The sequence below is a fragment of the Marmota flaviventris genome, chromosome 1 (assembly GCF_047511675.1).
Source record: "Marmota flaviventris isolate mMarFla1 chromosome 1, mMarFla1.hap1, whole genome shotgun sequence".
Lineage (NCBI taxonomy): Eukaryota > Metazoa > Chordata > Mammalia > Rodentia > Sciuridae > Marmota > Marmota flaviventris.
This window is the reverse complement of record NC_092498.1, coordinates 42,014,369-42,037,999: the sequence shown is the minus strand read 5'-3', so window position 1 is coordinate 42,037,999 and position 23,631 is coordinate 42,014,369. Positions and strand designations below refer to the sequence as shown.

At 33.8% G+C, this 23,631-nt stretch overlaps 1 protein-coding gene and 1 pseudogene across 3 annotated transcripts in view; one reads left to right on the top strand and one right to left on the bottom strand.

Annotated features, from left to right (window-relative positions):
• The window catches only part of Foxp2 (forkhead box P2), a 554,181-nt gene that overhangs the window by 373,911 nt on the left and 156,639 nt on the right, over nt 1-23,631 (bottom strand). For all 3 annotated transcript variants that reach the window (XM_071612711.1, XM_027926404.2, XM_027926406.2), the window contains exon 3: nt 7,046-7,136. The gene's annotated coding sequence lies outside the window, so the exon portion shown is untranslated. The remainder of the gene's footprint in view (nt 1-7,045; nt 7,137-23,631) is intronic.
• Nucleotides 17,576-18,547, top strand: LOC114085216 (glyceraldehyde-3-phosphate dehydrogenase-like; annotated as a pseudogene).

The following is a 23,631-nucleotide window of genomic DNA, read 5'->3' as shown; positions in this document are numbered from 1 at the left end:
ACACCAAAAGTAACATGTCAACTGAGAATTATATTTAACATTTAATTGTAATGATAAAAGCAATAGTTTAGGCCAAATATTAATGGAAATATTTATCCCTTAATACACTGAACATAAAAAGTATTCTGTTTCACTTCTTAGTCTTCTATATGGGCTTAAACCTGCCAATTATTACATTGGATTTCAGAGAATTCTCATATGGCAATCTATTTTATTTACTTTATCTTCAATAAAATGGTTCAGTGAGCATTAGCAACTCAGAGACACAATTTTCAATCAGTCTTCGGGCAAAGGCGTCAATCTATATTAGACCTACTGTGCTGTGAGTTTAAGCTAGAAAGTTGGAATAAGGCACAGCAACAGTGAAAATGTGAGCCAGACCTAATAAAGCCACAGTGAAGAGGAAAAAAGCTCTCCCCAGGCTCTCACATGCGTTGCTTATACAATACCAGGTGCCAGGTTCAACACATGAAGAGCTCCTTAATAATGCTGACAGCTAAAAGGAGGCTTCAGACTCTAACTTTATTTTACATGACACCTACAGCAATAGTCCTCTGTTCTCCAGCAGACAATAGTAAAACCTTGAATTGCCAACAGTTAAAAATGAGGTTTCATATTCACCCCTTGGAATCATATGGGGGGACTAAAAACATCCAAGCTGCATGGCGCCTCTTCTATAGCATTTTCATACAATTACTAATATAACAGTAGTTTCAATGCACCTTTCCTTACAAATTTATCCGACATTTTAAATATAGCTGCTGGATGAAATTTTAACCACAAAACAATCAGTAAGTTTGAGCAACAACTCATTTTGGAAAATGATATCATTAAAGACTAATTCCAAGAAATGTGGGGAAGAACTGTTAGATGCCGTGAAAATGTCTCCCAAAGCACAAACTTTGTAATAAGTGATGCTGGTTCTATATTTGATATGGGCTGTAAAAGGCAGATTATTGTAATGGTCCTCTTCCCAGCAAATAAGACCATTAAAAAGGTACTTAATGTTCAGTTGAATTGAAAAGCAGGCCAGTTAAAATCCATATTTTGCTATTTTGTATAATGGTATCAAAAATTTTACTAGTGGATAGCTCCAAGGTTCAAATTTAAAACTATAAATGTAAACTCTAATCTTTATGTGAACAAGGTTCCATTTTCTTTCTCTTTTTTCATAGAATCCAGTGTTTTTGCCCAGACACTATTATCATATCAACAACAGTAAAATTTGGAATGATGGTTTAATGTGAATTTATAGAAAAAAATGTTGTTCTATTACTTAATGAATCATACTTCTGAACTTACATTTCTGGAGACAAAATGTATTATTTTTGTAATTAACACTTCAAAATATAGCATCCCAAATATGTATACATATATCTATAGGTATAACTCTTATTTAAATTCCATAAAGGACAATGAAGGAAACTAAGAGAAAACTAATAGAATCTATTCTACAAGGCCAGACCCTGTGAAAGGAAGAGTGTGTTAACTATTCCACACACTCTTCCACAAGAGAATGTGTACCAGATCTACATCCAGGTCTATTTAGTCCTGAGTCAGCATAACTCTCCATACTGATATGGTCCATGGGCAAGATATTAAGAGTCCTCTCTAGGTTACAAAATAAGTATCCCAGGTGAAATGTAAACATTTCCAATTTTATTCACACTCGGCTTACTGTCTTATAAATACATGTACCTAATCCTTATCTGTCATTTACATTTGCCTAAGAGAACATATATTTGGTGTATTTACCCCTGCATTCTTTGCAAAACAAGGGCCATGCTGAAATTTGTGGAAATAATTTTAGGCATGAGATATTTCATAATATATTAATTATCTATTGCTGTAAAACAAACTACTCCCAAACCTAGTAGTTTAGAACAGAAAACAGTTAAGATCTCACATAGTTACTCAACATGTTTTGTCAGAAATCCTGGAGTAGTTTAGCTCAGTGGTTGAGGCTGAGTGTCCTTCAGGAAGTGGTTAGTTGTTTGCTAATTCCTCCCTGGTGGCTGCCCTCAGGGTTTAGTTTCTTACTATGAAGATCTCTCCATGGCAGCTCCCTACCCCAGAGCAGGCCATGGAGCAGACCGACATATATGAAAAACCAGAAGGAAAGAACGTCCCGAACAGATGTCTTGAGATCTTGTATAATCAGTCAGAAAAGCAACATAACATCAGTTATGTCATATTTTGTTGGCCACACAGACCAACTCTGGTAAATATATGGAAAGAAAACACATGATGAGAAAATGAGGAGACAGGAAACATCAGTGACCCTCATAGAGGCTGCCTACCACAGCCCACCCCTTGGACATCAGTGATTCATGTACTTTATGCCATCAGTCCCAAATGTATAAGTTGTAATGAAATCATGAAAGTAATTTAAGGATTGCTGAATAACAAGTAATTTAAAGATTAGTGACTTAATGTCTGAGGAGAAAACTTTTGAAGAACTCCTTTGAAATATGTGTTCTCCAACTGAATACTGGCTGAGGGACCAAAATTCTAAACAAAAAGATATTTTATATATGAAGTGAATACTTACTAAGATTATTATACACAGGTTGCAGGTGACAAGTAACCTACATTCCCTGATCTCTACCAGTGGCAGGTGGAATGAGAAAAATGATCATTTAACTGGAACCCTGGATAGGAAATGATGTGATAGGATACTAAGCAGTCAAAGTCTTGGGCTAGCAAGATAGGAGGGAAGAAATAAAGAACAGTGTAATGCAAGAGGAAGAAATTTGAATATGCTTTTAAAAGATTGGAAAAGGGAAAGAAAACAACAGAATATTCATTGACAAAGCTGCGGGCAAGTGTAAGGCATACAATTCAAGGTCTACACATGAACGTCATAAGGAGAAAAGGTTGGGTATTGGTTTTGTCAGATTTTGGAGGGGATAATACCAGACTCAGGTGTATTTAGCCTGGTGGTTTAGCCAGCTCAAAATAATGGATGAATTTTAGACAGGGTAGAATGGTGTGTTGAGAGCTATACTATGAGCATAACCATCTGAGAATACAATATTATATCTTATTAAATATAATAGTTATACAAATTAAAATAACAGATTACATGAATTTTAAGGAATTATTTATTTTTTTCTGTGATGATGAATTGAACCTAGGATCTTCTAGGAAAGTGCTCTACTACTGAGTTATATCCCCAGCCCATGATATTTACATGAACTTTAAACAGAGAAGGTTAATATATGCTAAGGCAGATAGACCTTAGAGTGGCCCCTTGTTCATGCCTTGTATAATTCTCTCTACTTAAGTGTAAGTAGGACCTGTGACTTCTTGTCAATCAACAGAATATAGCAAAGGTAATGGGCGACACCTCCCAAAAATTATTTAATATACATACCTACACAAATAACATGTATATATCTACATATTCATATATATGATTCCATATTGCTAGCATGTAGTAGACATTCTCCTGCTGGCTTTAAAAAAGCAAGCCTCAATGCTGTGAACTGTGGATGGAGAATGCACATGGGTAGGACAACTGAGTGGCCTTTAGGAACTGAGGAGCTCAGTCCTGCAACTGTATCATCTGAATTCAGCCAAATCCAGTAAGCTTAGAAGATGACTCTGAGTTTCAAATGAAAATGCAGCCTGGCAGACATTTTGACTGTAGCCTATAAAGATCCTGACCTAAGTCACACCTAGACTCCAGATCAGAAGAAACCATAAGAAAATAAATGCATATTGACAACTATGTGGCAATTTGTCATATAACAATAGAAAATTAATATGCAATCTAACCTAAACACAAAGAACATATTACTTAATAGACTAAGTGTGTTGCCTCAAAATTCGTGTTAAAATCCTAACCCTCCATTATAATAGTAGCATTTCGATCCTGATGATTAGGTCATGAGTGTGGATTCCTCATATAAGAGATTAGTGCCCTATGGAAGAGATCCGAGAGTTCTTTCTCTTTCCGCCATGTGAGCAGTGAGAACACAAACAAAAATGTTGCAACCTGGAAAAGGACCCTTACCTGATACTGGACCATGTGGGTTGACACCATGATCTTGGACTTACATTCTTTATTATTATGAGACAAATATTTCTATTGTTCTTAAAACATATAGTCTGCAATACTTTGCTACAGCACCCGGAACTATCTAAGACACATAATTAACTCATTTGAATAGTTCTTTTAAGATCTGTGGTTGACAGGTTAGAATAACTATGCAAGACATTTGCCAAGTGACCCCAAAACACATTCAATCTTAGAAATGCATATAATAAAAAATAAAATAGCAACTTCTTTTAATGTTCACAATGCCCTCCATAAATAATCTCTAAAACCAGTATTGTTATATGTGTTCTCTACATTAAGAAATTTAAGAGTTAGAGAGCTTGTATGACTTCTACAAGGTTTTACAATGGTGGGTTGTGTTCGAATCTTCATTCAAATCCAGTGATCTGATTTCCAAGTTTGCACTATCATCAGCTACACTCTCCAGCCTCTCTATTGGCATTATTGCTTACTGTGCTTCTTTTTGCCGAGGAATATCAATCTCCTATACATCTCGATTACTGATTCAGCCTTTCTTCAGACAAACCAGTATCCTGCATACTTCATTTACTTTTAACAATTTGAAAAAAGAGCAAATATTTTTCACAAATGATGCATAATCTTTAATAACTATAAGACTCGTAGCAATTTTCTATAAATACATGAAAAAAATTTGATATGTATTGAAATAATCAAAACTGATATTTTGTCTAGATTTTATGCTCTTGAATTGGACACTCTGAAAATAACTGAATATCTTTAAGCAAACATGCACACACACACAAAAACTCATTTACCCACATACACAAGTGTTCACTTTAGAAATATAAACCAGGAAAGATTATTTAAACTACTTAAGAAATAAAATCAGGATCAAATTAAACAATTTGTTTGAGAATACAATAGGAAGATGCAAACAAAGATTCATTTCAACGTTTTTCAACTTTTTGTTTTTGTTTTTCCAAAGAGAAGGTAATATAGGTGGACAGGGAAGAAGCTAGGTATCAACTGCTAAATTTTTACAATAACCCAATAAATGGGCATATCTTTCCCTTTTGCTGTATGAAGACTGAGATGCACAGACTTAAGAAAATTAACCAAAGTCAATAGAAAGCTAGCAAATGATTGTAATGATGCAAACTCACATCACTCTGAACTCAAAATCTACCTCTCCATCACTCTATTCTTATCATAATACATCCAGTTCAAAGCTTTATAATCCTATAAGCTTCCAAGAATAAATGCTTTTACAGAATGCACTTTTCCATTTCAATAAAACTTAGGCATTATGCATATGCATTATTTACACCAATTTGGGGTTAGCACTCATTTAAAAATGTAAAAAAAAAAAAAAAAACCTGCCACTATAAGCACATAACTAGCATAACTCTCTAATTAGCAAGTTCCAGAAGCAGTTTTGAACTACCTTCAAATGCAATTAAGTTCCATTCTGGGAAGAAGATTCTCTTTAAAAATAGTATTTTTCATGGCTCCATGATGTTCATTGTCAGGTAATTCCTACCTATATCCCTCTACTTTCAGACAAATAAATATTCCTTCCCTCATAAAATAACAACCTAAATGTCAAACAGTCTTACAAATATGGAGGACATCATTATAATCATTATCTATAGTAACAATAAGAATATTTCCCTCCTTAAAAAAAGAAAAAAGAAAGAAAGATTGGGTTTTAGAAACTGTGTTTTAATAATATCTCATTGTTTACTATTAACCATAAAATTATGACAAGTTATATTATTTTTCTAAATCACTGTAATTCTTTGTCTTTTAATTTTCTCCACACAACCAAACAAAGAATAGCAACATCAACCTTACTCATACCATAAGGTTAACTAGAGAGATAAACGAAGTCAGAAGTTGCCAAAATGCTTTGAAAATTTTCAATGCTAGATCAATATGAAATAATTTTATTTTTGTACCTCGAAAATTATAAAGTTGGTAGAATAATGAAAAGAACTACAAAATTCATAGGTAAAATACCTGAGAAGTATTTGATTGTAACTAAAGCAATTGACAAAATCTCTTCAGGAAGTTATAGAGACTCTTGAAAAAAAACTCTAAAAATTCATAAAGCCATTTAGGCAGAAAATGAGGATGCCAAGGCCTGTCTTAATATCATGGTGACCCTTGATAAAAAAAAAAAAATTCTGAAAATGTCAGGGCACTGCCAGGGCATCTGCACTTTCTGGTTAAAGCTTCAAAAGAAACAATGGAATTATTGGAAGCTTTGAAATGTAACATTACTACATAAAATTTATTTTAGGTCTCTTTCTTAATTATAATTCTTTTAATATATATTTGGCAAGCTGTGATGCACTGCTTGAATAATATCATTAGAGTGAAATAATATCATTAATAGTGAAACTGAGAAAACAATTTTCATTGAGAATCTTTTGTATGTTGACATGGTAAGTATCAAGGAAAACTACCACAAGACATAAAGATGTGCAATATTGAAAAGTAAATAAATACTTTCTAAACAAATGACTTCTTGAGTTGCAAAAGTTTAAAAGTAAATTCAAGCCTTGAAGAAAAAAAAATGGTAGCTATTAAATGTTTCCTCCTTTTTTCTCAATACTTCTAAATCTTAAAACCCTCAATATCAATTGAATTTAGAAACAATATTATTGAAGAAGAGCGTAACAAAATTTCAGCACAATGTTAACAAAATACTCCAACAGTCTTTCTTGCCTCGTTTTCTTCAATACTTCAAAATTTCATATCTCACATAAATGTATGCTAAACTGTAAAAAGTGAAGCCAAATTTAATACGCAAAGAGAGAAGCACCGACTGGAATGGGAAGTCCAATAACACTGATAAATATACTTCTATTGCCATACTTGACATGTCTCTGCAGTCTACAGAAACATTTTTAATATTTGGGCAAAAGTACTTAACCAAAATATTAAAGAACATAATAAACTCTAGAAAAATAAAAATAAGCACAATCAGCAGAACATTATTACCAAAAGAACACTTACGTATTTCTTCCAGAACTTCCACAAGACTTTCAAGTCAACCTTGAAATGGAGTCCTAGGTAAATTCAGCCCCAGCATCACATTAGAATAGCCCTGTTAACAGAGACAAATAATTGTGATTCCTTTGAAAATTAACTCTGAATTTATGTTGCAATTTGTGAAATGACTCTGCAGTATAGAAATCATGTTCATCCTAAATAAGAACTATTAATGCATTCATTACTTTGCAAATCTTAAAATATGCTTATGAATATACTTTTGAGGCATTTTAATTTAAATAAATGCAATTCCATTCTTTGGTATAAACCAAGGAACATGAAGACAGGATAAGATGTATTTCAAAGAGATGAAGGTTTTACATGAATTGACAGGTTTAAACGTTTTGATGGCTTAATTTTATGAGTTATAGAATAATGGTCATGGTTGCTGTCAATGGTGATGCACAGTATTGGAATCAACAAAATACTCCTAGGTTTCTGAGTCTGTAGAATGTTTTCTAAGAAGAGAGATGGTCCATAAATTACTCCATTCCTACCAAAATTCATTAAGGGCTCAGAGGCATTCTGTAGCCCATACATTTGTATGAGAGGAACATTATTTATTACCATTTATATAGATGTTGCAAACATCAAGAGAGAAAATAGCTAAAATTTGCAAAGCCTAAATGCTGTGGAAGTTCCAACAGAGACCCACAGTGCTGACTGGGTAATGTCTCAAATCCCTAACAGAAAACATGACTGATTTCAACTGCCTCTACTTCATGAGGTCTACAATTAACAAATCAGTAGGAATCGTTTTCAATGATCTGAATTTGTATTTCCAAGACCAATTTCCTGAATAAGTGCTGACTTTTTCTAATCTTTTCCTTTTTTAGACTGAATTATTTAGCTTATGCCTTTCTTAGACTAAAGTGTGTTATGTGTTCTGAAGGTCCAATAAAATTCTAGAATATAGTAATGCAAAGCTAGTAAATGGATTTAACTAACCACCAAGTCTGATTGATTGAAAGCTGTCTGGAGCCTAAGTCTGAGTCCACATAAGGAAAAAATCCTGTGTTCAGTTAGCCAAGCCTGACATAGGCACTGAAAGAGATGATTGATATTACGTGTCATACTTTTTGATCACTTAGACATTTTATTCATTTAAAAAATATTTTCAAATGCTTTTAAACTAAAGATGTCTTTCAATGAAACCTTAGTAAGGAGCCAATTAAACATGAAGTATCTGGATGAATCAGAACCCTGAAAACTCAATGCCAACATTACTCACTCCCCCAGGTACCATTAGTATTCCTAAAAGCCTTGGGTATTCTGTACAGCATCATTTGAAACCATTATTTCAGTTAAGCATCAGTATTAAGGTAACTCAAACATCATTATTAAGGTAACTTAGAAACACTAAGGTAATTCAAATTCCTGTACTTCATATACTTCAGCATTCTTTATCATGTCCACATTGCTCTTAATGATAAAATTTTTGCAAATAAACAGGCCCTATTCTTCAATTTACCTATAATAATAGTTCTTCCAAAATTATTTTCTGCCTTTTCTATGCTTCCAGAAGAAACAGACTTCTAATTTCTTCTAAACTTTTAAATTGTATAAAAAATTTATTTACAATTTGCTATGGTAGGGAGCAGGGCAATGTTACTCAGATATTTCCTGGAGCTCTGACCAGTATCCTTTAAAAAACTGTATTAGATAAAATGCAGTTACTAGGGAATTTAGTTTTCATTCCCCCCTCTCCCCAGGAACTCACTGATAGGAGGAAACAGCTTTAGTTTTCTAAAGTGTTACTTGGAACTCTTTGTTAATTTTTTTTTATCCTCTTGTCTTCTAATTAACAAAATGAAGACATTCTAAATGAAATATTATCATTTAATTGTTTTCTAAGCAAAATAAAAAATTACATTCCATAAAGCTCAAAGATAAAACAAATATCTTTTTAATTCTATTACAAAATAGCATGATAAGTATCAAGTAAAGTGCATGATTTTGAAGAATACTAAAAATATGGAGTAAAAAAAAGTAAAGTACGTAGTTACATAAACCAATGTGTAACTGATGGTCAAAATAAAAATTACAGTAACATTTTAAATATGATTTTCATATTGAACTGCAAACGTCTTTTGAGGTAATGGTGAGAACTAGAAATCATTTATTATCTCAAAACTAGCGAGTTAACAACAGCCAAATTAAAGAAAGTTAGATAATTGCTGTTGGACATGAAGGTTGTTACTATAAATACATTTCAAAGAACAGAAAAGAAACAACTGAGCCCTAGGAAGTCAACAAACACACAAGTCTGGTCATGGTTGCTATCAATGGTGATGCACAGTATTGGAATCAACAAAATACTCCTAGGTTTCTGAGTCTGTAGAATGTTTTCTAAGAAGAGAGATGGTCCATAAATTACTCCATTCCTACCAAAATTCATTAAGGGCTCAGAGGCATTCTGTAGCCCATACATTTGTATGAGAGGAACATTATTTATTACCATTTATATAGATGTTGCAAACATCAAGAGAGAAAATAGCTAAAATTTGCAAAGCCTAAATGCTGTGGAAGTTCCAACAGAGACCCACAGTGCTGACTGGGTAATCTCAGCTCTGATTACAGCAATGTCAACTTGGCAACAGCAAGGATGCTTGTCTGTTTAATGTACTTCTGAGACCTCCAAACACAGACTTTGGCATGGCACACAGTAGGCATTCATATAATGAATTAATGTTTTAAGCTGTTGATTAGTAAACATAAAACTGAACAGGCATAGGAATTTAAGAATAAAATTTTAGGTAGAGAAGACAGTAGATATGAATCACTACAGTGATATTACTCATAGGCAATCCAAGTTCAAAATTAAATTTAGTAATTTTTCAAAGGAGTTAAGGTATAGAAAGAAATGCTGTTGCATTTCCTTAAATCAATCTGGCATAATATTAATTTATTTTGAATTATCAAATAACACTACTTGAGGTTATACATTTTGGAATTTATTCAAATATAGAATATTGTTTTGAAATCTTGAAAAACTCCATGTAAACTATCCTAAAAAATGCAGAGTTGATAGTTAACACTAGATTCATATTGTAGTGGTAACTGCATGTAGTACAAAGCTACAAAGTATATATAAACACAGCCGGCCATGGTGGCACACACCTGTAATCCTAGTGGCTCAGGAGGCTGAGACAGGAGGATCATAAGTTTAAAGCCAGCCTCAGCAATGGTGAGGCACTAAGCAACTTAGTGAGACCCTATCTCTAAATAAAACACAAAATAGGACTGAGGATGTGGCTCAGTGGTTGAGTGCCCCTGAGTCCAATTCCTGGTACCAAAAAAGGAAAAAGTATATATAAAGATGTAAACATACACAGGAATTGTAGCTAATACATAATGAGATTTATTCTTTGAGTCTGACTCCAAAATTATTATTCTGTCATCTTTGTGGAGTCCTGAGGTAAAAGGAGATATACTTCAGAGTTGCTAAGTAGAGGTACTTAATTTACAAATTTACTTAAATTCACTATCTTTTAGCCACATTAGGTAAATCATGTAAGTATTTTCTCTATAGAATAGCACCTAGGTAAAGCTTTATTCTTGTTTGGTTGACCAATCCCCTGGTGAGTGGCACCTGTTCTAAGAAAATGATGTTTTCAGGCACCACTACATCCCCATCAAACCACTGAGAAGATACATTCATACAAATGAGCTGAAATAGAAGTACACCTAAAAAAAAATGAAGCTGCAACAAATGTTAAGTTTGCTGGCATTATGGATGCAGTTCAAAACATGCTTATTCAAGAATAGGACCATTTTTGTTTTAGTCATTTTTTACACTTATTGAATTGTTCTATTTTAATTTTGAAATATTTAAATATGTATGTTTCACTGACAGATAATATTCTGTCCAAGAGTATAAAAATCAAAATAAAATCAATCCACAGGCTAAAAGATAATGGTTAGATAGAAATGAACAGACAGCGATTAGAGAAAGGAACGATGTGAGGACAGTTCTTTGTAGAACTCTGCCTTCTTGGACTTAAAGCAAAAGTAACAGCTGCCTGGTGAAGTTGTATAAAAATGCATTATTGTATTTACACAAAATAGCTAAAAATACTTTAAAATATAATTTCAAATGGCATAAAGGCCCTTTTCCCTTCAATCATTGCAGTTACTGAACACCTGCTATGTATAAAGTTTGCTATCTGCTGGAAATACAGAGATAAAAGACACCCTCCCTGTTGACTGCGCTTAAGGACAGAGTAAGCATGTAGTAAATAGGTTTCTGAGTGAATCATGTTCCCCAAGGAAAAGGACAGATTATAAGTTAGAATGTGATACCATGAAAGCAAAAGTAAGCATACATGGTGATACCAACTATAAAAGCAATTTGCTATATGAAAATGATAATTATTTATGAAGCAGGTAGAGAAAGTGACACACCTGTCTGAATCACAACTAAATCCCTTTCAGAATTTCTCTTGAAGCAACAAAAAGAATGATTCTAATACCCTGGTAGCTGAAGACTTGAGTATATTTAAATTTTTTCTCTGAATTTTATAAAACATCCCTTGAAATAAACCATTGTGATGAAATTAAAAATTAAAAAGAATAACTCATCAAATACATGCATCTCACTTTTCACAGAGCACAATATAAGTGTAATAAAAGTTTTCATGTTAATTAGAACTGTTTTATTAAAATGATTATGCCACTTATTCAAATTAAAACTATTAAAGTCACATAACCCATAACCATGTAAATGTAAACTGCCATAAGCAAATCAAATGAATGTCTATGAGGACACATATATGTAGTTTAATATTTTCAATTGGATGTGCTGAAGAGAAAAATAAATAAATAAAACAGTACTCTTGACATCATTACAAATACAGCAAAATATTTAAAACTGGAAGGAAAAACATTTTCAACAAAATAAAATATAGTAAGAATTTTAGTACAAGGTAAAAACTTCTATAACCATAATAGGTTAAAAACAAGCCCCTGGGTTGAAGCCCAGGCTGGAGTTGATTCTAATTCATCCTACAGAGGTGTGTGTGCTCAGTGGGTGCTCAAGGACTACACCAGTGAGCCAATAAAAGGGAATTCCTCCCCAGACTGCCTTGGTTATTTTTTTTTTTTTTTAACTTAGAGTATGAGACTGAATTAGAGGAAAAAATATTAAGAAAAAATTCAAAAAGGCTACTATTAGTGTAAGTAAAGCAGGTTTAAATAGACTCAGATTATACAGAATGACACATAGGTCTGATTCTCATTCAAATGCTTCATCGCAGTAAGATAATTAAATCTTTAAAAAAAAAGTTACGGATTTTAAAATGCTTCAAATATTTCTTTTTTTCTGATTCCTTTCTGTATCTGTACGTCCCTTTTCTTCTTCCTTGAATAAGAAAGAAGGTAAATTCATCTTCCTTTCAATATTGACAGTTATTTTTACTAATATACCAACTTCCACATATTAGCAGTTTTAATCCTCAAAACATGTCTAGAACTATATTTTCTCATTTTTCTCTGTCATTGCCATTGGCAAGAAGGTCTCATGTTCAGCAAAACAGCAGTGTGGTCAAATCTGTAAACCTGGCTTAGAGAAGCAAGGGTCCAATGTTAACATGTAGGAAAACAACTACAGAGACACTTTCTTCATGCTTTGTCACCTCTTTTCAAACCAGAAGAAACCTGAGATAGACTCCAACCTTACAAAAAGTCTTTTTAACAGGTAAGAAAAATTTAGGATCTTGGGAGGTGCATGACTTCCTAACCAATTGAGAGACACATAGCCACAAATATGTCAATGGTCTAAAAACCCTGTGCCAAAAATCCTGATACCCAAGAGGTAATGGCCCAAAGCTTAAAGACAAGCTGATAAAACTCACAGAAAAGGTAGACTATATCAATAGACCTATGTATACTATAGAAATTGGATTAATAATTAATAACAACCAGAACAGAAAGCACCAGGCCCCATGTTGGCTTGCAGGTGAATTCTACCAAATATTTAAGGAATAGATTATATCAATTCTGTACAATCTCTGTTAGTGGATATAAGCAGGGAGAATACTTCTTAAATCATTCTATGAGGCCAACACTACCCTAATAACAAAACCAAAGATATCACAAAAAAATCTATAGACCAATATCTCTCATGAATATGAACATAAAAATTCTCAACATAATCCAGCAATGTATTTGTACAAAGTACATGCCCACCCACATATGTAGGGAAATTATATAATATACCACAACAAGATGGGATTTATCCCAGGTTTTTAAGACTGGTTAAGCATTCAAAAAGTAGTTAGTATAATCCAACATATCCACAGATTAAAGAAGAAAAATTCCATGTCCAAATAGACAGATGAATAAAAAGCAAGCATATGACAAAACCAACATCCATTCATTATAAAAACCTCTCAGTGAAGCAAAGGATAAAATCTTCCTTAACTTGAGGGACATAGTTCTAAAATACATGTCCTACTGGTACAGATTATCAGAAGAAAGACTAATGAGATTTTTAAAACACATTAAAATGAATTATATTAACTTGTTTAAGAATTCACATGAGTAGAAAAATAATTTAATAATATTAAATTTTAAAACAAGCATAGCAGGATCATGTTTTCTATCCATCAAATATAAGCTATTCACTTCAAGCATAATGTGTACTAACAAGGAAAAAGATTTCAACTATCCCTTTCATGGATTCATTCACCATTTTAATTAAAAATGCAAACTACTTTCCTTCTTACAGAAAGTTTCATGATAAATCTTTTTGTTGATACTCCAATTCAAATTGTCAACAACATGACTGACTTGTAAATAATTTACATGTATTTACAACTATCTTTTGGCCTCCTACTACACTGCATGTGCATCCTAAGCTCAAAGTCAGGCCAAGTTCTACATTAGTCCCTTCTCAGCAACTCATGAATAAAGTCTATTCCTATTGTTTCCTTACCTAGAATACCCAGTTATACACGACATGACTTCTTGAACTGAAACAACAACAACAACAATAAAATGTATTTGTGGAATAATACCTGGCCCCCCAAAAATAAAACTTTATGACTGTTGTTTTTACAGTATGATAAACATACTAATAATTGTATGATGTTTAATTGGTCAGATATCTCCAAAAAGCAAACTTTGACTTCAACTTTTTCATATCTCCTATAATTTAGTGTTACTAATCTACACCTGCAGAAATCCAGAAACAAATACTAGAAAGTACAAACACATACACACACATGCACACAGACACATATAGATGCTGGGCAATCCTATGTATGTCTCTGCTTCTTTTTTTTTAAGGCAATAATGTCACAGGGTCACAGTAGTAAGAACAAGTAACCTACTGACATAAAGATAATGTCTTCTATAGGTGCTCTGAGAGTTTGTCATTTATTTTCATTTTATACTGTGAGGAGTACAGACTTTTGGCAATCATCAGAGTGAGCAGGGACACTAACAGAACATACTAAATAAACAACAGGTTTAAGAATATTAGAAACAACAGCTCTAGATTATAGCCCAGTATAAAGGATCTGCCTGTTTGGACCCACCATGCTGTTCCTTAAGACAGTATGTTCTCACAGATATTTTATATCTGTTGAAGAGAAAGTATAACAAAGAATTTGCATAGATACTTGAGTAGTAGTGTGCAAAATATAAACATTTGTGCAAAATATAAACATTTGTGTACTCAAACTAAATTTTGAATCTTAATTTTTATTTGCCTAGGTTCCGGTCAAATAAATGTGTTTTACTATTACTCTACATAAGAGAGGCATCACTCTTACTCAAATAGCCTTAATGGCTTTAATACCATGTCATTTGAGTAGACTAAATGTACAATATTTTGTTTATTATTATAGATGGTATCAAATTCCATCTACAGAAAATTCAATTCAGATTTACATGTTCATTTATAAAGATGACTATATAAATAAAATGTGGTATATCAATGCAATGCAGTAATAGTCAGCCTTAGAAAGAAAAAAGATTCTGATACATGCTATACCATGGATGAACCTTAAACACAGTAAGCTAAGTAGTAAAGTAAACCAGTAACAAAAGGAGAGATATTATATAATTCCACTTGTATGAAATATAGATGGAATAGCCAAATGCAGACACAATACAGATTAGTAGTTGTGGGGGCTGGGCTTGCTAGAGGAGGAAATTGGAAGCTATTGATTCTAAGTACAGTTTTAACTTTCAAGATGAAAAGATTTATGTAGATGGATGGTGGCAACTGCACATCAATGTAAATGTACTCAATGACACAGAATGACACACCTGAACACGGCTAAGATGAGATATTTTGTTTTGTGTATATTTTGGAACAATTAAAACAAATAATTTCCATGTACATACAGGAGTAAATCTCCAAATTTAAGATATTTTCATATTCACAATTTAATGAAGAATAGTAACTGAAAGCAATGGAAAATATTCTTTGAGTTTGGCAAGAATTTTAAAAAGTTGTTCATAAGCTTTATGTGAGAAATATAGTGAAGAAGAGAGTTAGTAATGACTGTTTTTCTCTGGATCTAGAAAGCCAATGTCTCTACAGGTTGAGAGGATAAGTCTTTCAATCTTAGTAAGTGTATGAGGTACACAATCCAGGTAGCTCCTAGTTGGGTGGAAAAATGGGGCATGCAAAATTTTTCTTTTAAATATAATTTTCTCTCTGCAGTATTTTCTGATACTACCATTTCCTTAGAAGTTTTTTTTTCTTCCAATGAACCCTACTTCAGTTTACTGCATGTTAAAAGATTATTATGACACTTATTTGTTTACATTTTCATCCCCTACATTTAGCTTCTTGAGAGTCTTTAAAACATCCAGTCTTAATTAAATAAATGTTTGTTGAATTAACTAGTAGCTGAACAACCAAATACATTTATCTATTAACTACATAATTAGTGCCTAAAACGTGTGAGGCTCAGTGGAAAAACAAAGATTAAAAATCACACGGCCCTCAAAAGATTATGTGGGCTCTGATGCAAGGAATGGAGCAAATCTAAAAATCCCCCAAACAATTTAATACGGCAAACATCATTTAAAAAAAAAAATACAGTGATAAAGTGTTCAAGGTAGTGATAAATAAGAATTCTTACACACTGTTTTGGGTGAAGAGAAAGATCAGGAAAGGCTAAATGAAGGAGTTAGCTTCTGACCTAAACATAAAAGTGTTATGTTTACCTAGATGTAAACCAGGAAAACAGAGCATTTTGATGTCAAAATAACAATGAGACAGCCACATTTGATTACTACAGAAGTTCTCAAGCTCTTTACTTTTAAAAATTATTAAGAATCTCTCACCCAGAAAGACTCTGTTTCTGTGGATGATCTATATCTCTACTTGAACTGAGAAATTTTCAGATCACAAGAATAGACAAGTACACCTGCCATCAGAACAATGACATCATCAAACATCATTTAGCCTTTGGATGACTCCATTGTATATTCATGAGAGAAAAAGAGTGAAAAAAAAGTGAGAATGGCAAATAAGTAAATATAAGTATGAAAATAGTTTTAACCTTGCAACTACCTTGAAGGGCCCCAAGGACTTCCTGAAATGCCCTAGATTCATTCTAAGAACTTCTGGGTTACCCTGAATAAAGAGGCTAAATAGACAGAGCTATAATACATCCAGTGTTGCTTAAGGCCATGCCATACATTTTAAAACAGATGAATATTAAAGATTTTTGTACAAACAGTCATATATGATTATGAGTTGACTATACAAGGATTCATTTAGAAGGGCACAAATGGGTAGGGAGGTGTGTAAAGACACACTAGAGACCAATTAGAAATCTATAGAAGAGTTTCTCAGGAGCAAGAATTAATTACATGTGAACAGTACTTGAAGAAGAAAGAAATGGAGGCACCCTAAAGGAGTCAACAAAGCTAAAGAGAATCAAGATGCAACGCAGGATGGTACATTAAGAATGATAGTGAAGAAAGCCAAAAGAAAACTAATTTCAAGATGGGACTGAGGAATTATGCAAGGCATTATAAAGATAAGAAAATTATCATTAAGGAAAGGAAGACATGAAATAACTGGTGATCTATAATAAAGGAGTATATATGAGTATATATGATTGACCAACATTGTCGCATACCATCAATACAGTCCACTGCACCCAGTAAAAGGTATTAAGGGGAATATGAAAGGTGAGGTCAGTCCTAGCATAATGTAAACAGTTCATCTGAAACTCTGATAATTTAAGAAAGAAGTGAGAAATAGCTTAGAATTAAAATTCAATGACAGAAATTGTTGATGAGGAAAAAAACTAAAAAAAGAAGGGAATGACAACAGAGAAAAGTTTCAGAGAGGCTAGGAAAAAATTAGGTCAAAAGAATACTCAGAGGCTCCACTCCACCTCACCCCACCTCCATGATCCACCTCATTCAACAGACTGCTGATGCAGTGCCAGCCATGTCCTGAGACACAACATGAAGGATGGAGTAAATGGATTTGATGAGCAAAGGGTTATTTTCACCATCAATGACCTCTTCATTGAACTCAACTGCATGGTCTACATGTCCCAGTATGAGTTTACTATCCATGGCAAGTGCAATGGCTCAAAGCTGAGAAACTTGTCATTAATGAAAAGAAAGCCTATCTCCATCTTCCAGGCATGAGATTCCACAAACATCAAATGGCGTGGTGCTGGTGCCTGAAAATGTTGTAGAATCCGCTGGTGTGTTCACTACCATAGAGGGTGTCAGGGCTTACTTAAAGGATGGAGGCAAAAGGGTAATTGTCTCTGTCCCTTCTGCTGAGGCTATGATGTTTGTGATAGGTGTAAACCATTAGAAATACAATTCCCTCAAGATTATGAGCAATGCCTCCTGCACCACCAACTCTTGCCTGCTAGCCCACCCTGCCCAAGGTCATCCATTACAACTCTGGTGTCGTGGAAGAATTCATGACCACAGCCCATAATCTTAGTACTTCCTAGAAGATCTTGGGCTGGACCCTCTTGGAAACTGTGATGTAACAGCCATGCAGCTGCCCATAACTTTATTCTTAGTCCTGCGCCAAGGCTGTAGGCACGGTCATCCCTGAGCTGAATGGGATGCCCAATAGCAAAGCCTTCAATGTGCTCACCCAACGTTGTCAGTTGTGGATCTGACCTGCCATTTGGAGAAAGCTGCCAAATATGAAGATACAAAAAATGGCAGTGAAGCAGGCATTTGTCAGCACCTTAATTTAAAGGACAATCTGAAATGTATCAAGGACCAGGTCTCCTGCAACTTTTAACAGTGATTCTCATTCGTCCACCTTCAATTCTGGGGGTTGACACTGCCCTCAATGACCACTTTGTCAAACTCATTTACTGGTATGACAGTGACCTTGTTTAAAGGGATAGGGTGGTAGACTTTATGGTCCACAGGGCCTTCAAGGAGTTAGAGTCCCTGAACCAACAGCCAGTCGCAGAAAGAGCAGCAGAGGAAGAAAAGTCCCTCGGTTGCTGAGGAGTCCCTGCCCCAACTGAGTCCCCCAATACTGAGAATGTTCCTTCACAGTTTCTACCCTAGGTCTCCTCAAAAAGGGGAAGGGCTTAGGGAGCCCAGCATTGTCGCATACCATCAATACAGTCCACTGCACCCAGTAAAAGAGACAGAGACTAGAGAGAAATGCTTGTTTGTCTAAGGGGGAAAAAAAGTCTCTCTTTCCCTGAGAGAGTTAAAAAGAGAAAATTTAACTGAGAATTCAGGGAATTAGTTGAAAAGTGAAAAATGAGCAGAGTAGTAAACTGAATGAAAGTATTATGGAAACTGGCAGAGTGGAGATATTGTGTAGAAATAGAAACAAAGTTGAAAAAAAAATAAGGCAGGAAAAAAAGAAGCCAAGACTTAAGTTACGATTAGAGATTTAGTGTGCTTGATCAACAGACGAACATCAGAGATTAGAACTTCAATACTTGAGCTGGAATGCTAACAAAACAGTTTCTCAGGACAAAAAATAATAAGGATTTGTGCTAGATCTGCATTGTTCAATAATAGCAGTCTCTAGTCTCAGGGGACTCTTCATAAAGTTATTAAAATTAAATAAAATTTAAAATTCAGTTATTGAATCACATTAGCCAGATTTCTAGTGCTCAGTAACCATGTATTATCTGATGGCCACCACAATGGATGATGTAGGTGCTGAACCTTTCTTTCACAATGAAAGTTCTATCAGATATACAGATATAGAGGCCTGGATACACTTACGAGGGGAGAATTAATGTATTATATAATAACTAGTATTTCTTGAGTACACACTTAACCACTCACTTCACATATATGATCACATGCAGTCCTCACAATGATCTTTTGGGGTAGATTCTAATATATTTCTGTTTTGCAGATGAAAAAGCAAATCAAGAGACAAATAACTTGCTTTGTATCATGTTTTAGGAGAGCAAGATTTAGGCCCAGGACTTTTTGACTCCAAGAACAGAGAAAGGATGAAGGTGAATAATCATTTGAAAGTGACAATATCCTCATAGTTTAGAGATTAATGTGTTTTTTTTCTTATATAATGAGAATACTATGAAATATACCAGCAAGAATTAACAAGGCTACATGAACAAATTAGTGGATAAAAATAAAATATATATGCCATTTTTTTTTTCTGATACTAGGGATTGAAACTAGGGGTGCTTTACCACTGACTTACATGCCCATTCCTTTTTAAATTTTGAGACAAGGTCTTGATAAATTGCTCAGAGCTTCACTAAAATGCTGAGGCTGGTCTCATACTTGCAATCCTTCTGCCTCAGCCTCCTAAATCCCTGGGATTGCAGGCTCATACCACCATGCCATACAATATTAAAGTACTAAATTGGAATGCTTTAAACTAGAAAGTGCAAAAAGCAGAGTAATAATAGAAACTTTAAGTCAGACAACTTATTTTATTAGTGGGTTCCTGCCAGGTGAGAAAGTTACTGTTGTCATGGAAACCACCACAATACTACTATTTTGCACTTATATAACACCTTTCATCTGATGAGCTAAAAGAGACTTACAAACATTAATTCATTAATAGTCCTTTTTATTGAAAGTGCATCAAAATTTACCTAATAGCATACAACAACAATTGCAGATCAAACAAAGGGAGATTTCATTGCTCTCTAACATATTCACATAGATTATACACCATCTCCTGTTACTTAAGACGAAAGAGAGACAATAATCTTATACAGTATTCACCTTCTTGTTTCTTTAACCAAATTGAAAACCATCTTCTATTGTTTTATTGTCAAAAATATGCAGCTCTTCTCCCACCCACTCTTTAATTTCTTTCTTCATGTGCTCAGCTAATTGCCTGGGAATATCTTTTAAAACACCATTACACACAGTTACCTGTGAGGCTGTAACCACCAAGACAGTCATGGGTATCTTTAAAGGATGCATGACCTCATTTTAAATGAGAAGAACACCACTAAAATATGAAAGGTTTTTGTGTGTTTGTATGTTAATTAACAGTTGGAAAACTGGAAAGGATAAGATCTTTAGTTTTTCAAAATTATTTTTAAGTTATTAAAAGTGAAGCAAGTACTTGTTTCAATATTTTTAAAACACACACACACACAAAAAAAAGACTAGAAAAATTAGGTCAGTGCAATGTCCCATAAAGCATATTACCTTGTTTTTAACAGAATCATCCAAGGATAAACAACTTCTTAGATAATTTTATGAAGTTGATTTCTCCAAGATAACTTTCCTTCAATAACTTACTAGGTTCTATCATTTGAGAATGAAAGCAAACCCTTTAGAAATGTGTTTATATTTTTCAGTTGATGCACTTTACTATGTTCTCAGCTAGGGTCACTTTTGCCATATTCTATTGGTAAAACTAATTCTCAAGGCCATCCATCCTGATTCAAGGGAATGGAGAAACAGACTGTTGGCAGGAGAAGATGTAGAGTCACATTGTAAAAGATATGCATTCAAGGATGGAAATCTTTCTTAAATGTCTTAAGCTCAAACTTACTGTAAAGGGTAACATCGAATTTGTGGACTCAAGAATGCTGTTAGGAAAAACCATCGGTAAGAAGCTCCTCATTTTTAAATTTTGTATCATAAGCTTTGTCCTTTTCCTCAGATGCCAGGTTTCCAACTATTGTCACTACTCCTGCCCCAATGATCCTACCCAACTCCTCTCCATTAAACCTCTTCTCCCAACACATGCAATATTTAATATTTAACTTGTTTCTCCTGTTAAAAGTTTGTTTTATGACTGAGAAGCCTTAGAACACAAAAGCTGTTTGTCTTATACTTTAAATATGAACAAACACAAGAAGCTAATAGATACCTCTGAGACTTGGCTAAGCTTCTTGGTCACTCGCTATGTTCTGGCTGTTTCTGTCACTATGTTCAAAGAAATACCTTAGATAGAAAATGATATTAAGAGTAATCCGATTAGAAAAAAAAATTACCTCAGTAACCAATCTATTTTATGTTAGGCCACTGAATATAATTGGCCTAAATAAGAATTTTGGGAGGGTTCCAAATAAGAATTTTTATTCTTATTTTGTTAATTATTCTTTTATAATTATTGTTAAGAATCTCTGAGTTCTGAATTATTTTGCTGTTCATCAATAACTTTTGTATCTCATTTGTATTCCTCCAGTTATTCTACTACTGTTCAACTGTTGAAATGGTCATCAAAATGTAATAAGTTGATCGAAGAGTCTCAGATATTACTTTAGAATAAGCTTATTCCTTTTATGAAAGATGCATCTGTATTTGACTTTGTAAGATAATAAATTCAGAGAAAACCCAACTGGGACTTCTAACATACTCTTCTACAATATATGAATTTTATACTAAATAAGACTATAATATTCTCCTCTACAACTGGAAGCCACATCCCCACAGGAAATGGAGATGCTAAAATATTAATAGCTTACCCACGTTTTCTAAGCCTACTATGGAACTTTAAACTTCACCAGGGTCTAAGCACTGTAAATCACCATGTTCATATTAATGAAATTCTCTAGATGTTCTTCAGCTACTCTACTACTTAATGTTTCTGATGTTTTTAAAACAGAAAAACTCTTCACATTTAACCTGAAAAGGCAATGTCAAAATCAATTTGTAAGTCAAATAAATATTGTCACAAGTACTATTGTAAGGTTAGTAATGTTTTAAAATATTATGACTGTAAAAGGATCAATTACGATAAGAGGTATTACTAATAGTGCTTTTTTGGTGTGTTTATCAAAAGTTTCAGGAATATGCATATTGATAATAAACTCATTTCTTCTTTTGAGATTATCTGTTTCCCCCTCATAAAATTCTGACACTTATGGTACATTCTAGGGCTCCAATAACAGCTGTACAACTTCTGTCTCCCCATGCTTTCTCTTCAAGAGAAGTAGATTCTATCATACTGTTTTTGACATTGGATGATTCATGTAATTGGTCAAACACAGCTCCTGCTTTGCACAGAGATATTAAACAATCACAAAATATTCACCAAATACAATACAATGTAATGATTAAGACATAAAATCCTGTAGCCAATACTACTTTTTTCTACATTAAAAATACATCCAGAATTCACCTTCTTGAATTACCAACCACACCACTTACACCACTGTCATTTAGATCCAAGCCACCATCATCTCCAATCTATATTACTGCAGTACCTTTCTAAATAATCTTTCTGGTTTTGCCCTTGCCCCAACTATCTATTCTCGAGATAAATAAATAAATAAACTGCCCAGCCAATTTGATTTTGTTAAAAGAGAAGCAAAGATCATATTTGAAACCCACCTGCCAGATTCCTAAAATAGTCTTGATTTTATTAGAGCTAAAAACTAAAGTGCTTACTAGTGTGTCTAGAAATTCTTTTTAGGGTTTGATTCTTCTCTGCCTCTCTGGCTGTATTTTCTAGCACTTCTTTTCACTTACTCATTAGCTTCCTTCTTGTACCTAAAGCGTTTAAATCATGCTCTACGCTAAGGGAATCTGTACTTGCTATGTCACTTCCATGAAATATTCTTTTCCCAAGTATCAGAGTATCTGGGTATCTGGGTTACTCACTTCCTTCATTCAAGTCTCTGCTCCAAATATGATTTTATTAAAGAGCCCTTCTTTGGTTATTCTATACTGAATGGTAAGTACCACTCTTCCCCAAACCAGGTCCTCTTTCCCCATACTATTCCTTACAGTACATTATTGAACATAAGATATCTGATACTCTTTACATACAGTGTCACACAAGTTCCACAGAGCAGGGATGCTCTCCTAGACACTGCTATACCCTCCAAACCACGAAGACCTGGAACACAGGGTAAAATCAATAAACAGTTTTGAATGATGAATCAATTGGAATTCTGGTTCCATCACATCAGATACTTGGCTTTGGAAAAAGAATAGAACAGAAAAATAAGCTTATCAATAAATGTTCCTGGGGACAGGAACAGAACAGAAAAGTAAACTTACCGATATTTTTATTTTCCTTCTCTTCAGCCTAATATCTTATGGATATTTATTTTTAAAACTTGGCTGCATAACCCACAGTACACAAAAACGCACATATTCTGAATTAAATGACAAAAACA